Here is a 14,454-nt window from a genome sequence, read left to right on the forward strand (position 1 = left end):
TGTTCAATTCCCATACAAAACCGTCCATGAAATGATGATGACACAGTCTGCTGTATCTAAGAGAGGAGGGCGAGCCGACGATAATTCGGTGTGATAGCGATGTTCAGCGTGGAAGTGCTGACTCTTTCATGTGCCGCACATCTCTCCGCCTTATAACTATTTTAACAGGGAGGAGAAGTGGGATTTCTCTGCAGCAGAAGTTATTTGAAGGGCATGTTACTCTGCTTTAAATACTGTTTTAATTTGCAATGCAAATGACTCCGGTTCTCATCTGAATAATCCTCTTGGTTACCTAATACTCTGGCATCATCACACTCCTGTAATGTGTCTGTCGCACGCCTGCCGCCGTGGTAAACCTCTCGCCCCTCTTTTGTCGGTCCCCGCTCGCCCCGGTGCAGCTCCAGCTAAAAGGTCAAACCGCATTTGTTCGTACACGCTGTTTGTTTTACGTCGTCTCACTCACTCTCAGACTTGGGATCCTCGATTCAGAGAAGTTCATATGATGTAAAAACAAAGACTTCAGCTGATACTCACTGATAGAGGCTTCTTTTATTTGATTAGTTGGTCTATAGTGGCTCTAATGATCATTTTTGCATTAAATACTGTATGTAATCATGCAAACTATATCACATGTAATGGATGTTATAGGTGGTGGATTACACCAGTGCTGATAGTAGTATGTGGAAGTACCTTAAAAAGAAGTAATGATAATACTCAATGAATTAATTACAAGTAAAAATCTGACCTAAATGATCTTTTATCTTTATTACAATTTGTGTCTTGGTTTTTTTTCTAGTTTTGAAGCTTTGAGATAACTTTTGTGTTGATTTGACACTATATAAATAACAATGAATGAATATGATTGACCATCACATTTATCACTCATGATAACATTGGGCTCAAATAGCTGAGATCAGGCAACATCTCACAGAGCAAGAAACAGCAGCGGCAACATTTTCATTAGATAAACGACTTCATTTGAAACTGAAACTGAAAGTATCCCCCAAATGTCACGAATAATTAATCTCTATTACACAAGACAGTGTGCAGAGCTACTGGAAGCACTGTAGATTAAAGATGGAATGAAGAGTGATGACCAAGAATATGAAAATAACATCCAAATTGTAATAAACCTTATATAGTGTGTGTGGTTTGAGATATGGTATAATTGCTTCTTTTCATAGACATATATAGTTTGACTGTGTACTATAGAACAATCTCCTGCAAACTTGGTGTGTTTCTATAGTTTATCCACAACTCAGCAGTGAACTTTTTCCTGCTGTCGTTGCTGTCTTCACATGGAGGAGGAGGAGGAGTGCAGGTGGAGGTTCTACCACTGCGGTAAAGTCTCTGTCAGCCTCTCTGAGATGTGGATTTATTTATTTGACATAATGGTTGAGATGTGCATTGCAGTACTTCTAATGGTGACTTTAGAAAAGTGCAGAAAACAAAAGCCCGTCTTCTCCCTCCATTCCTCTCCTCCTTCTCCCTCCTCACCCTCTCTACCATCCCTCCCTTCTTAAATTAGTTCATTTTTTTTTTCTATTCTGGGCTTTTCTGAAAGTAATTAAAGCAACCACATTGGAAAAATGGTGTTCAAATACACCCCCCACTAAGCAGAGAGACTTACTGTAGCTGCCTTTTCTGCAGAAAGTAGGCGTCCTTAATGAACTAAACTTGAATAACTCTAGTTAACAACAAATGAACTCAATCGTGCTGCTTACACTGGCTTCTAATGTGCTTTTTTCCCCCCCTCTGCTACGAGCTGACTCAAGTCACTAATTATGGTAAATCTAAATCAGAGCATCAGAGTTTGATCTTTTCTTTTATTTCCAGCCTGCTTGGCAGTTAGTTTCTGATGCTGAAGGAATGTATTCACCCCCGAGGCCCTCTGAATATCAAATCAAAGACACCTGACGAGCCAAGGATAAGGATAGGTTAGACTCTGAATAATATACCGTGAAAAAGTCTTCATTTCCCCCTAACAGATATATTCAGGAGCCAGGTTCTCTCCATAGACTGTACAGTAGTGTAAGTGTAGAGTACAGATATAGAAGCTTATCTGTGACATGCAGTCTCACTTATACACACACTGTTTTGGAAGTACTGTGCTATGCAACGTGTCGTGTGTTGTGCTCGGGTTGCAAGCGGTGATGATGCATTCAAGGACACACGAGACAAACAATAAGCAGACTGTAGATATCGGGGGGGGGGGGGAAAGATGATGTGAATTTGGTATTTTATCGTGTTCTATTTGTGCCAATCTCTTCCCGAGAAACCACAAATACGTTATTGTGAAGTAGTTTCACCCGCAATGAAAAGACTAATGGCCGCACACTTGGCTTTGAACCACCAATTGACTTGGAAGAGATAACCTTTCAAAGCACAGCCATCAATATAACAACAGACTCTACAGGAGTACAGGTGTGGTTAAAACTCCCAGAGTGATAAAAATCCTCCAAACACTGAAAACAAAACAGCTGCTAATGTGGCTAAAATACAGTTGTAAGCTACAATGAAAAAAGCAAGTATAGTAGAAGACAAATACCACTTCCTGTATGTGTACCTACATGTGATGTACACATAATTACACACTACATGGTTGATGTGGCTTACATCACATTTTCTTTGTCATTACTTTTTTATGTGTGTTTCCTGAACAGTGTAGAATAGCACAGCTGGAACGGCAACATTCCTCCTGCTTTAAAAGTTGTATTTATTATTTAGGTTTCACATCTGGAAGACAAATTCTAACAGACTAAATATGTCATTGAATGTTAATTTCATGTTAGTTATTTTCATTAATAACAAGGGAGGCTCTCTGTTCACTGGGTGTAAAAGTCTCAATTTATATTTGCATTACAACACATTTGTCATTTTTATGTTTTAACCTGTTTTACTTTTTTATTCTATTTCATTTCCTGATTGCTTTCTACCTTGTACAGTATGTCTGCTTTTACTTCATCACATTTCCTCTTTGTTGTTTTACTATTTCATTTTTTTCTTATCTTTGTTTTCCTTTTAATAACCCACCTCACATTTCTGGTTTCACCCACCCGCTTATTTATTTTATTTGATTAATATTTTATGACCTTTTATTTTATTTTTGATTCATTTTTACTCTTTTATCTCTGATGTTTTCTCACTGCAGAGTCATGAGAGTTATGATAGCTTTTCCTCACTTCCTGTTTTTAGTGAGTCTTTGATCTGGGGGGGGGTATTAGGATTTGGAGGCGCAGCATTGTACCTATTTAATGTTATTACACTAAAGTTATACTTTGCACATATCTGTGAAAGTCAGGGGCCGACTGGTTTTAGGATGTGGGAATGAATGTGTCTATTGCTGCAACTTTGCACAAATGAGTGAATTACAGTGATTAGGTGTGGTGGGATATGGGGATGATAATGTTTGTAAAATTTCATGACCTGTGTTTTGTACTCCAATTGACTGATTTATTGATTGATTGAACTATGAAATGATTTTGACAAAAGTGCACACAGTTTGTTGTCATCGAGATATAACATGCACAACTCCAGAGTGTTATGAATATCTGACAGCAAACTAACACTAATAGAATATACAACTGTCGTACAACTGCTGACATGAACTGAAAATGTCTCCCATTCACTTACTCGCTGCCACTCAGCTTCAGCAGCTTCGCAAATACTACACAAATACTGTCATTAGCTAGTAGTACTGTGCTGTAACCTCATTTCCAATATTTTGGTCTGTAATTTCCACATGATGATATTTGCAGCTGCAGCTTGCGGCAGTGTGTTTCTGTGTTTACTGCCGGTGAGTGATGATTCACCTCTCACTGAACCTTCCGAGTCGACAGTTGCCAGAGTGGCTGTTGGCAAATTCGTCGCCACCCTGTGCCAAGCGTTTGTACCCGTCCGCTGTGTCTGGCGAAGGATGGGGGGGAGGGGGGGTGTCCCTGGCATCTCGCCGCCCCTCCTCCTCCTCCTCCCCGGGTCCTCAAAGACGACAATGATAAGAGGGGGGATGGGGATGGGTGGGGTTGTGGTGTGAAAATCCTCTTCAGATTCTCAGCTTGCAGAGCCAGAGCCATTCAATATGTTCCTGAAAATCCTCCTCAATGAAGACAGAGCAGAGGGAAGCGATGCGCCGTATCAACAAGCGTCGCCCCGGTATTTAACTGTCACTCAGGTTTATTTATGCCCCACATGCGCCGCATTCCAGACGTTATTTTGGGGGAAGTTAGCAGAAATGGGAGCCGGTTCAAAGCGAGGACATAAGTCTGTGCTCCACCCTGTCCTCCTCGAGCCTCTCCTTCCTGCTCGCCTTCCTGCTCTCTTCCTGTCGGGACGCAGCAGGCTGGGTCATGCCCCTGTCAGTTATTCAGACCTGTGTAGCCTCAGCATCCTCTGTGGCAGCTGACATCATGCAGTCGGTCTGCCTGAGAGCTAAAGATTGAATTCTCCTTGTTTGAATCGCAGCATGGCTGACACCAACTGTTTAACCCTGTTGTACCTTTTGAGATTAAGTGGTGCTTTGAAGGCATTTTATTAACAATTATTTTCAATTATGATTAATTACTCAATTATTTTTCAGGATAATAGATTGTGTGTAAAAGGTCAGAAAATAGAAAAATGTGCTGTAGTCCAGGATGGTCACTTGTTCTGTTCCACCAACCGTCCAAAACCCACAGATTTCAAACTAAAAGAGAAACACATTTGAGAAGCTGGAACCAGAAAATGTTTTGGTGGGATTTTTATCTGATGAAGAATTTACAGGAACAGTTCAACTTTTTTTTGGAAATACACTTTAGGGACCAGTATACTCAGAGCTGCTTTCTGATAGCTTATCGGGGGAAGTTTGGCATCCATTTCTATAACTTTCTGGGGTTTTGACTTCTCTCTCAATCCTGTTTTTTTCCCTCTTGACATACGTATCTTCATGTGAACTACCGAGAGCAACACTATGAATGTTTTCCAGGAGAGACTATCTGAAAACATGCTCTGTTATCCCAGTATTTAAAAATTCATCACATTTATGAGTTTCAACATGCTCAGACAACACATCATACAAACTATTCTGATCTACCATAAGCTGCCCCTTATTGGCTTTCTTTCCTAGACTGATGTAGGAGGACCAATGGGAACTGTGTAACTTGTAAGTTTTCAGCCTAGCTTAGCATAAAGACTGGAAGCAGGGGGGAACAGCTAGCCTGGCTACGTTAAAAATATCCCTACCAGCAACCTTAAAGGACTAGTGAGTAATATTTAGTGCCGTCTAGTGGCGAGGTTGCAGATTGCAGGAAACTAAATACCTACCCCACATCTCCCCTTCCAGACATGTACAATGATTGCAAAACTCACAAAAAATGAGGAAGGTTAGCCAGCGTTTGATTTGTCTGTTCTGGGCTACTGTAGAAACATGGTGGGCTCTATGGAAAGCTGGATGGCTCATTCTAAGCTAACAAAAACACAATCATTCTTATGTTCAGGTGATTATACACTAATTAAAACATACTTATATTACATTACATTTCTGCAAACTCTGATCTGCTAGATGCCACAAAATTCTACACACTGCACCTTTAAGTTGCATTTCATTATTATCTATTGACAACAAGCAGCTTTTATGTACACAGTCTTGTATCTTTGACGTTTGTATAAAAAAAAACAGATAATTTCTATGTTGTTCATCTTTTGTACTGATGAGAGTTCCAAGCTGATCCAAGCTATAAAAGTGCTCCAACTGCTGACATGCTGTTTCTATTTCCCCCCAATCATTGAACATAGTCAGCCCACTGTGAACAGGATGAGTGCACATTCATTCATCAGTGGAGAATAGCTAAGGATTGGACAAAAAGTCACTAGATTTGATGCCAGGCTCGTAAAAAAAAAAAGGAACAAACCAAACCCAAAAAATGAATCGGTTCTTGGAAGTCATCAAATCCCTGTGAGAAAAGTTGTCAATACTGACTCCATAGTTACAGACAACTATTCCTTTAACTTCCACTAAGTGATAGGGAGCAGTATGTTTGGGGATTTTTCGGCACTCACACACTGTAGGTGTTTGTGTTCTCTTCCACTTTGCACCTTCTGCTTATTACACCAGTTTAATAATGATCATGCACTTTACAATGTGATTACACCACCTATCCACATGAGCATCATTAGCCTTTTTCCTTCATTGCCAAAATCAAATTGAGTTAGATTAAGTTGAGGGAAAAGCCTGCTTACTAACAGAGCTGTAACTGGAATGTTAAATATTCATTTCGCTCACTGTAAATACACATTTCTGTGCTGTGGGGAAGACATTCCTGACATTCCTGCTCATTTTTAGAATAAACCGGAAAAGGAGAGGATGTGCCTGTCTGTCTTTTGTCATGCACGAGTGGATTGAACTGTCTGTGTAACTCTGTAAGATGTGTTATTCTTCTAGATCATGCAGACTTAGGAGCCGATGATGTGCATGTGACGTGTCTGAGAGAAAATAAGATTTCATTACAAGATTTGGATCTGATGCAATTACTGTAAAAACACAGAGATGACTGGTTTGATTATACAGGCTTGAATTAGTGGACACATACCAACGGTGTGTGGTTGGTATGGTTGTAAATTTATAGCATGGTGAACTTTTTTTTAATATTCTTATGTCATTTGTTTCATCCTTGTATGAAGTGTGAATGTATTCTAATATATGTATGACCATGCCGAAGATGCATATAATGATCTAAAGGTGCTCAGTGCACCACTGCCTTTTCAAAGGAAGTCACATATCCATGCTGTGCTGTCGTCTGTGTTCTGGTTCAGGTCTTATTCAGGTTAATCTGACTACATGAACCTCTTACTGAGCCTCTCTCTGTTTTCATGAATAAACCAGTTAACACAATATTCCCTCTGCCCCCGACTGAGCAATTGTGTCTTCTCGCTGATACAGCATGATGATGATGATGAGGGGTATGAAGCTGAAAATAGAAAGTGAAAGTAGCAAGATGTTCTGTGACCAGTATATGTAGTTGATGCCATGTTAGGGCATTGTAGCTACATTGTACAAACGTAAGCCTGTTGTAGCAGGATGGTCATGTTATATATCACATGTCCTGGGTGGATAACAAATGGTAGCTAAACACTCAAGCATTCAACTAGTCTTAATCGGGGCAGCTATGGCCTAGGAAGAAGAGCGGGTTGTCTATTAATCAGAAGATTGGCGGTTCGATTCCCGGCTCCTCCAGTCCAAATGTCAATGTGTTGGGCAAGATACTTAACCGTGAATTGCTCCGGATGGATGTGCCTACAGTGTATGAATGTGTGAGTGAATGTACGTTAGTTAGAGGACTGGAAAGTATAGTCCATTTACCATTTAAACATTAGTATTAGTATTTGCAGTATACTGTAGTTTCCAGCTTCCGTCTTCAATTTTATCTGGTTTATATTGACTTTAGTGGAGGCCACCCCCTCTCTGTCAAAGTAAATCACATTCACCTGCTGATCGGGACGCGGTCCAGTGTCCAACCTACATGTATGCAAATGTGATGTGGAAACTTGAAGCCTCCAGTGCCTAGAATGGACTTTCTTGTGTCCAGTTGTTACACTTTTAAAACAAATAATAATAATAGCATATTCTGAGATTCTGGAATTTTACATGAAGGCACTTGCAGTGATCAGTCCAAGTATATCTCTGCTTTTGCATTTAGATTCATTAGGTCACCACATTACTGGTGGCATCACAGAACACAACACATACCCTCGACCTGGAACTCACTATAGGTTCCTCTCTGGGATTTTAAACTTTTTTTTAAGAGGCGTTGGAGAGAGCACCTTCAGGAACTTGCTGTTGTCCTCAGTATTTTAATCTGATCATCTCCTGACAGTTGTGCATTCACTTAGTGTTCTGTACTCATTAACTTATTTGTTTGTAACTCTTGTCCTCTATTGTTACGGGGCAGCTGTGGTTCAGGAGGTAGAGCAGATCGTCCACTAATTGGGAGATCAGCTGTTCGATTCCTGGCTCCTCCAGTCTGCATGTTGATGTGTCCTCGGGCAAGATATTCAACCCCAAATTGCTCCCGATCAGTGTATCAATGTGTGTGTGAATGGTAAATATGACTCAGTGTAAAAGTACTTTGAGTGGTTAAAAGACCATATACAGTAAGTACAGTCCATCTACCATTTTTCTAGGACGGGTCTCTCTAGAAAATGTGTCTCAATGAGATGACCTGTATAAATGAAGGTAAAATATATACACATCAGAGAAGTAAGGCTTGTATGGATCGACTAAGCCAGCTTATGAACAGTCTGCAGCCAAGTAAAGCTAGCCATCATGTAATGACTGTTTCACCTGTAATCTTTATTCTTCAGTAAAATGCTTACTCTCCCAACCACGCTCACAGCCCCTCACACCTCTGAACACTTCAGTAGTCAACACACTTCCATTCTCCACCTTTTATCCATCTCACCTCACCATGCAACCGATGGAAATCCTTCACTTCTTCGGAGGCCTCTGACCTGATCTAGGCAGTCCAGTCACGTCCGCAGGCCCTCAGAGCCCATCTTAAACACCGCACAGATCATCTGGCCTCAGCCTGCTTTGATCTCATGGAGACGGCGGAGGCAAAATCCATACAAAAGCTTTTGGACTTCACAATGCCGAACCAATCTAGCAAATGATGCCGGGATATGAGGAGCCTTTCAAATGGCGGTTTGATTTCCACCTCTTTAGTGAGATGGACTCTGCAGAATACAAATGGCTGCTTTCATATTTTGCCCTGGAGAAATCTGCAACTCATGTGCACCAAAGGCACAATGATGTGCTGTGTGCTGTAGAGGAGAGCTTTTGACAACAGAAAACCAGCTTTCTATGTATTTTTCCCCCCCGAAGCATTTACTGTGTGTCCTATAGTGAGGATGAGATATGATGTGATTAATGATTAGGTAAAAAATGATATTGATTCCTGTGGAGAGCTTGTTATAGTAGCAAATTGTATTGTAATAGGATGCAACAAAGGGAAAACTGAAGATAAATAAGAAGACAAAAACACATATGTAACCACTTGTATCAAAGGAAAATGTGAGGATTACAGCATTATGATGTGTTGAAAATAACAGAATAATAACGGTATAGCTATGTGAGGGGAAACAGACGCATGTATTTACAAGAATGTCATAAATCGAATTTTAAACACAGATGTAGAAATCATCTGCACAGCGGTGTAATTCATGAAAGAGTTTGTTTGAGACTGACACATTGTTTCCTCTTTCAGTGCTTGCAAAATTTGAGTTGTGATGCAAGGAAAACATTTTTCATTCTCACAAATTTTACATTACAAATACATTACAACATTAAAGATAGCAGCCTTGTTATTAACTGGGACATGTCTTCTCTGAAACGTCAGTATGCAGGCTAACATAACTTGATTTTTTGAGGTTTGATGATGAATACTTTTGTTCCACAATCTAGTGCATTGGTAAAAGAAAAGACAGCTGTCAGAGCTATGAAACAAGTGGTCGGGTAATAGGCAACAAAGAAGCTTTTTGTTGTAATTTCTCCACATAGTTATCAATAGCAGCAGCGGATGTGTTTGAACCCATGAATACTGTGCTATGGACTGATCCAAACCTTGCTGCATAATGTCGTCTGAAGACACTGTTTTACTGTATCATGGACTGAAGCTTGACGTTTTTGCAGGAGTTCACGATGACGTCATGGCTTTCAAGTACTTGAAGGCAGGTAATATCCATATTACCTGCCTTCAAGTACTTGAAGGAGATCCTGTTGCTGGTTCTGAATAGATTGGATCTAATAATGATCCAAAGCATCTCTAACTGGGATAGGGTGCCCTGGTTGGAGGAGAAAAGACTGTCAGGAGTTGTGGCTTAGTTGGCATCTTCACGGGCAATGGTCATACATTTTCCCAACCCGCTCCTTCCACACTTCCAAAACCAAGGTGATCTATGTGATGAGGAACCGGAAGGACATCATGTTGTCTTCGTACTTCTTCCACAAATAAAGTTTATAATGAAGTTCCCGTGAAGTTACAATACTATTACTAACTAACAGACTAACTTACAAACCAAATGACTAAATAACGGACCAAAACATTGAAACTTATTATGAATATATTACGAACACACACTACAACTATTGAGCAGAATATAATTTGGGAGAGGTAGCTGACAAGTTGGAGCTGGTCTGTTCCAGTTGGGTCAGCAGATAAAAATATTATGTGTGTTTTTTGAAGATCGTAATCAGAAGTCTTTATATCCAGTCACTGCGTGTCGTTCTCACGGAGATCAGCCACCTATGAAGACTGCAAGGTAGATGTACTGGTAACATGGGGATTGTACTGTGTGAGAGCAATGCACAACTGAAATAGAGGAACAGCTTATTGAGCTGTAAAGAGAATGAATGTCTCTGCAACATCAAACCAAAGAGCTGCACAGCTGACATTAACCCTAACCCTAACCCTAACCCTTGTTGTACAAAGTTGACTCATCTCCAGTTCCCTTTGTATTCTGTACAGTCTACATTACCCACACCTCTCCATCAAGGATTTCACTAACAAAGACCACGCCAACTGAGATATGAGTTTAAGTATTTATTGTGTGAATTAGAAAAAGGGTTGAGGGATAGGGAAGGAAGGATGGGGGGTGAGGGTTGAGGGGTAGGGATGAGGGGTGAGGGTCGAAGGGTAGGGATGGGGGGTGAGGGTAGGTGGGTAGGGATGAGGGGGTAAGGGTCGAAAGGGATGAAGGTCGAAAGGTTGAAGAGGTGGGATGAGGGGTGAGGGTCGGTTGGATGTATTGGGGTTAGGGTCGTGGGGATGTAGGGGTTAGGGTCGAGGGGTCGTAGGGTATGGAGGGAGAAGTGAGGGTCGTGGGGATGGGGGAAGGGATGGGATGTAGGGGAGGGGGAGAAGAAAAGAATAGAGGTTTAGGATGTAGTGTGGGTGCGAGTTGGTGAGGAGGCGCAGGATGCTGTACCCGTCTCCTAGGTGCGTGTAGTAAGGGAACCGGGGAATGATGAGACTCTGGGTGGGGGAGCTGTCTCTGCTTCTGGTCTGGAGTGCAGATCCCCAGTTCCTGTAATAAACAAAAAGAGAGAACATTAGAAAGAGGGTGGGGGGGAGGGGTATTCGGATTTGAGACGAAGGGGGATAGCTGATAGGGTGTGACTTAAGTACTGCTTGAGAGGAAATTGAGAGGGTATGGGGCGTGGTCTCTGTTCCTGAACTTTGTTATAAAACTCCATATTATCCAATCTTGCTTTTTTATTTTCTTTTTCACTGCAAATTGCCAAAGCCACAAAAGGATTGCGTGGCTTTTGCGGCTGCTAAACATCTGCAAATGTGACAAAAAGTAGTGTCTCATTAAAAAAGTACTCGCAAAGGATGAAATGCACTGCAAACTGCGCTGCCAAACAAATAGTGTCATGGTGCCTGTCCCATTTACATGTATGTAAATGAGGAAATATTCATGCATTTGGTGCAAATTTGGCCCCTTTCTATGCAAATAAGTCTTGTTGCAAAAAACAGCCTAATTCACAAAGATCAGAGCTAATTGCCACACTTCATTAGGGTGGAGTTATTAGCGTCTTCAGAGAGTTGGTGTTAACTGCGTGCACGCTTGTTCCTCACTCACTGTCTGTCTCTGTTTCTTCAAATCTTCAAGCTTGTGAGGCTTGAATGATATTGAATTGTTACGGAATGATATCAAGGGCGGAATCTTAAATCCAACATTGGGGAGTGTCAAATGGGTATGTGGGTTTAGGCCTATCTCAGATTTACAGATACTTAAAAATAAAAATGTCCCAACATTGCTGCTTGAGCTTAGGAATCATCCATCAGGACTGCTTTATTACAAAAAAAATCCCACCATATAAACCTGAATCTGAGTGTAACAGCTGATCTGTAGATGTGTAGTAGAACACAGATAATGAAGCTACATAGTTGCGTAAATGCGTACAGCCTCTTTCTTAGTTTGGAGACGCACTCATCATTTCAGCTGCTGTGATTTGGCTCATAGAATACAAGCTGCTGGTTGCTGTCTCTTTCAGTACAAGAACACACAATAATTCTCTTGGGATTTGCGGGGTCGTCAACCGTCAGAACACCAGTCATTACTGACCATTGGTTCAGTGTGTGTTCACTAGCGAGGTTCATTCACAGTCCTGTCAAAGAATGAAACATTGGTGGCAGATGGTGGAAACAACTAACTGACTTTCAAACTGAGTGACTTGCACTAAATAACTGAGCGACAAACAAATGACTGACACTGAAGTATCACAAAGTATCAGACAAACTGACTGTGCAGCTCATGGAATAACTAACTGGCTGACTGGCTATGTAATTAATTAACTGACTCATTAGGAAACTGACTGACTAATTACATGTAACTAACAGACTAATAAAGTCAGTATGAATGAATTGCATTCCTCGTAGAACATTGTCTCGTAGTACAACATGGTGAAGTGTCAGCAGTATCAACAGCGTATAGTAATAGTGTTAGATAGTGTTCACTTTTGTAGTATTAGTACAAAAGACATAAGTAAAGGTAAAAGTAAAAGGCCCAAAAGATACTTCTCTACTCTGTACTGAGTGTACAGTATTCTTTATACACCAAAACACTAGGAGTCCTCTTGTTTGATTACAGCTGTGTGTGTGTGTGTGTGTGTGTGTGTGTGTGTGTGTGTGTGTGATACAGTAGTGTGTACTGTAGGCGAGTAAGCTCTTCTGACCTTGCTGCTGTTTCTTCGATTTTCACCACTCATACTGACTCAGACATTTAATTTGATGCATTGATCAAGTGAGGATTGAAATAAAACTCCCTCTCCCACCCCCATCCCTCGACAGCTTTCTCTCATACTCACGCACACACACACGCGCGCACACACACACACGTGCGCGCAAGCAAACAAAAATGCTGATTGATTGCATGTAGCAGGGGATGATAGATTGTGACCTCTGTTTCGCCTTTGCTCTTGTCATTGTCCTACAGCATGAAGGATGGACACGAGAACGCAAACCAATGATCTTTTTCCCATCCAGCCCAAAGCCTCTGAGTCTGAATAATTCAATTTGTATCCACCAAAGCTGCATTTGTCATAGCTGGTATGTGCTCTCGGGCTCTTTACCCAGAATGCCTTGCTCTATACACTTTGATTCACCACATTCAGTCCAGGTTTCAAGAGATCAGTCTGCACATGGGAGGAAGCCAAGGTGATGGTATTTCACAGCATTGGCTCAAAAACATAAAGATGCTTCATTATGGATGAAGGCACTATTATATATATATTTGTACTAGTATACCGTGGGAAATTAATAATGATATGTTTTGTAAAGCTCTGAGAAACTCTAAGTAATTAGACCTTCATAATTGGCCATCATTTTCCATCAGTTATAACAACATTGTAATAGATCTGGCAGTGGTGACATAGCTACAACAAATCAAGATAGACAAAGGTTAATAATGCTTCTGTAACAAAGCCTGGATCTTGTTTTCATAGTTCCATCAGCCATCGGATGTGGAATGTATCATACTGTGAATGTAGAAGATTTACAGTGTTGAAAATGTGTATGTAGGCTCTGATGTTGTCACTCTGTACAACAAATGGCCAAACTCAGTGGAGAGGGGAGTGATGATACCAAATGAATAATGTGGATTAAAGCTAGAACCTATAAAGATTGAGTAAATAACACATATAGATAGTTACCACCAACTAGGTCAGGATGGAGCATAAATCTTATAAATGGACAAAGTAGTACAGAGTGCCTGGTCAGTAGAAACTGGAGTTCTGCTGGTAAATCCTTCAAAAAATACCAATGATGTGTTTTTGTACCAAAATAGACATAGATGGCAATCAGCTGTTACACTGTTTTTATGCAATTTGCCCTGAAAAGGCAAAAAACAAAGAAAAAGAGCAGAAAGTCTGGTTCAGATCCTGGATGGAAAGGTGTGGGACTTTACTGGTTATGGTCAGCTATACAGGTCAATCTTTTCGGTGTCAAGGACCCCCAAATTGATATACATCAGGCTACGGACCTGAATTTGATGTAGTCTCAGGGATCCTCACCTGATAAGATTGAATTATTCCATAACTGTCTGTAGACTGGCAGATTAACAGTGAGGAGTGTGAAACCTATGAACAGAATAGAATCATTGGGTTGACTTCTAGCCAATGAAATAACAGTGAAATTAAAATATTCCCAATTTTCTGGGGAATTTTTTCTGCCCTTAGGAAACCCCAGGTTGGAATCCGCAGGTGTATGTCTTCACTTTCAAGTTATGATTCCTTCTCCAAAGCTCAATTAGCTTTTTTCTACCATTCAGTTCACTCTCCACTTCACTCTCACACCTAATACCTTTTTTGCTCCCAATTTCTCCCAGTCTCTTCTTAAATTACATGTATGTCTTCCTCGGGCGAAACACATTTTCTTTAACGGCTGGCAGCGACTGGATGTGAAGACTTCAGATTAGAATCTT

The 14,454-nt window shown here is 40.8% G+C and overlaps 1 protein-coding gene across 1 annotated transcript in view; it reads left to right on the forward strand.

Moving 5' to 3' along the window:
• Window positions 1–14,454, forward strand: part of septin7a (septin 7a) — a 461,874-nt gene that overhangs the window by 93,008 nt on the left and 354,412 nt on the right. The window lies entirely within an intron of this gene.

This window comes from Scomber scombrus, chromosome 16, assembly GCF_963691925.1.
Source record: "Scomber scombrus chromosome 16, fScoSco1.1, whole genome shotgun sequence".
Classification (NCBI taxonomy): domain Eukaryota; kingdom Metazoa; phylum Chordata; class Actinopteri; order Scombriformes; family Scombridae; genus Scomber; species Scomber scombrus.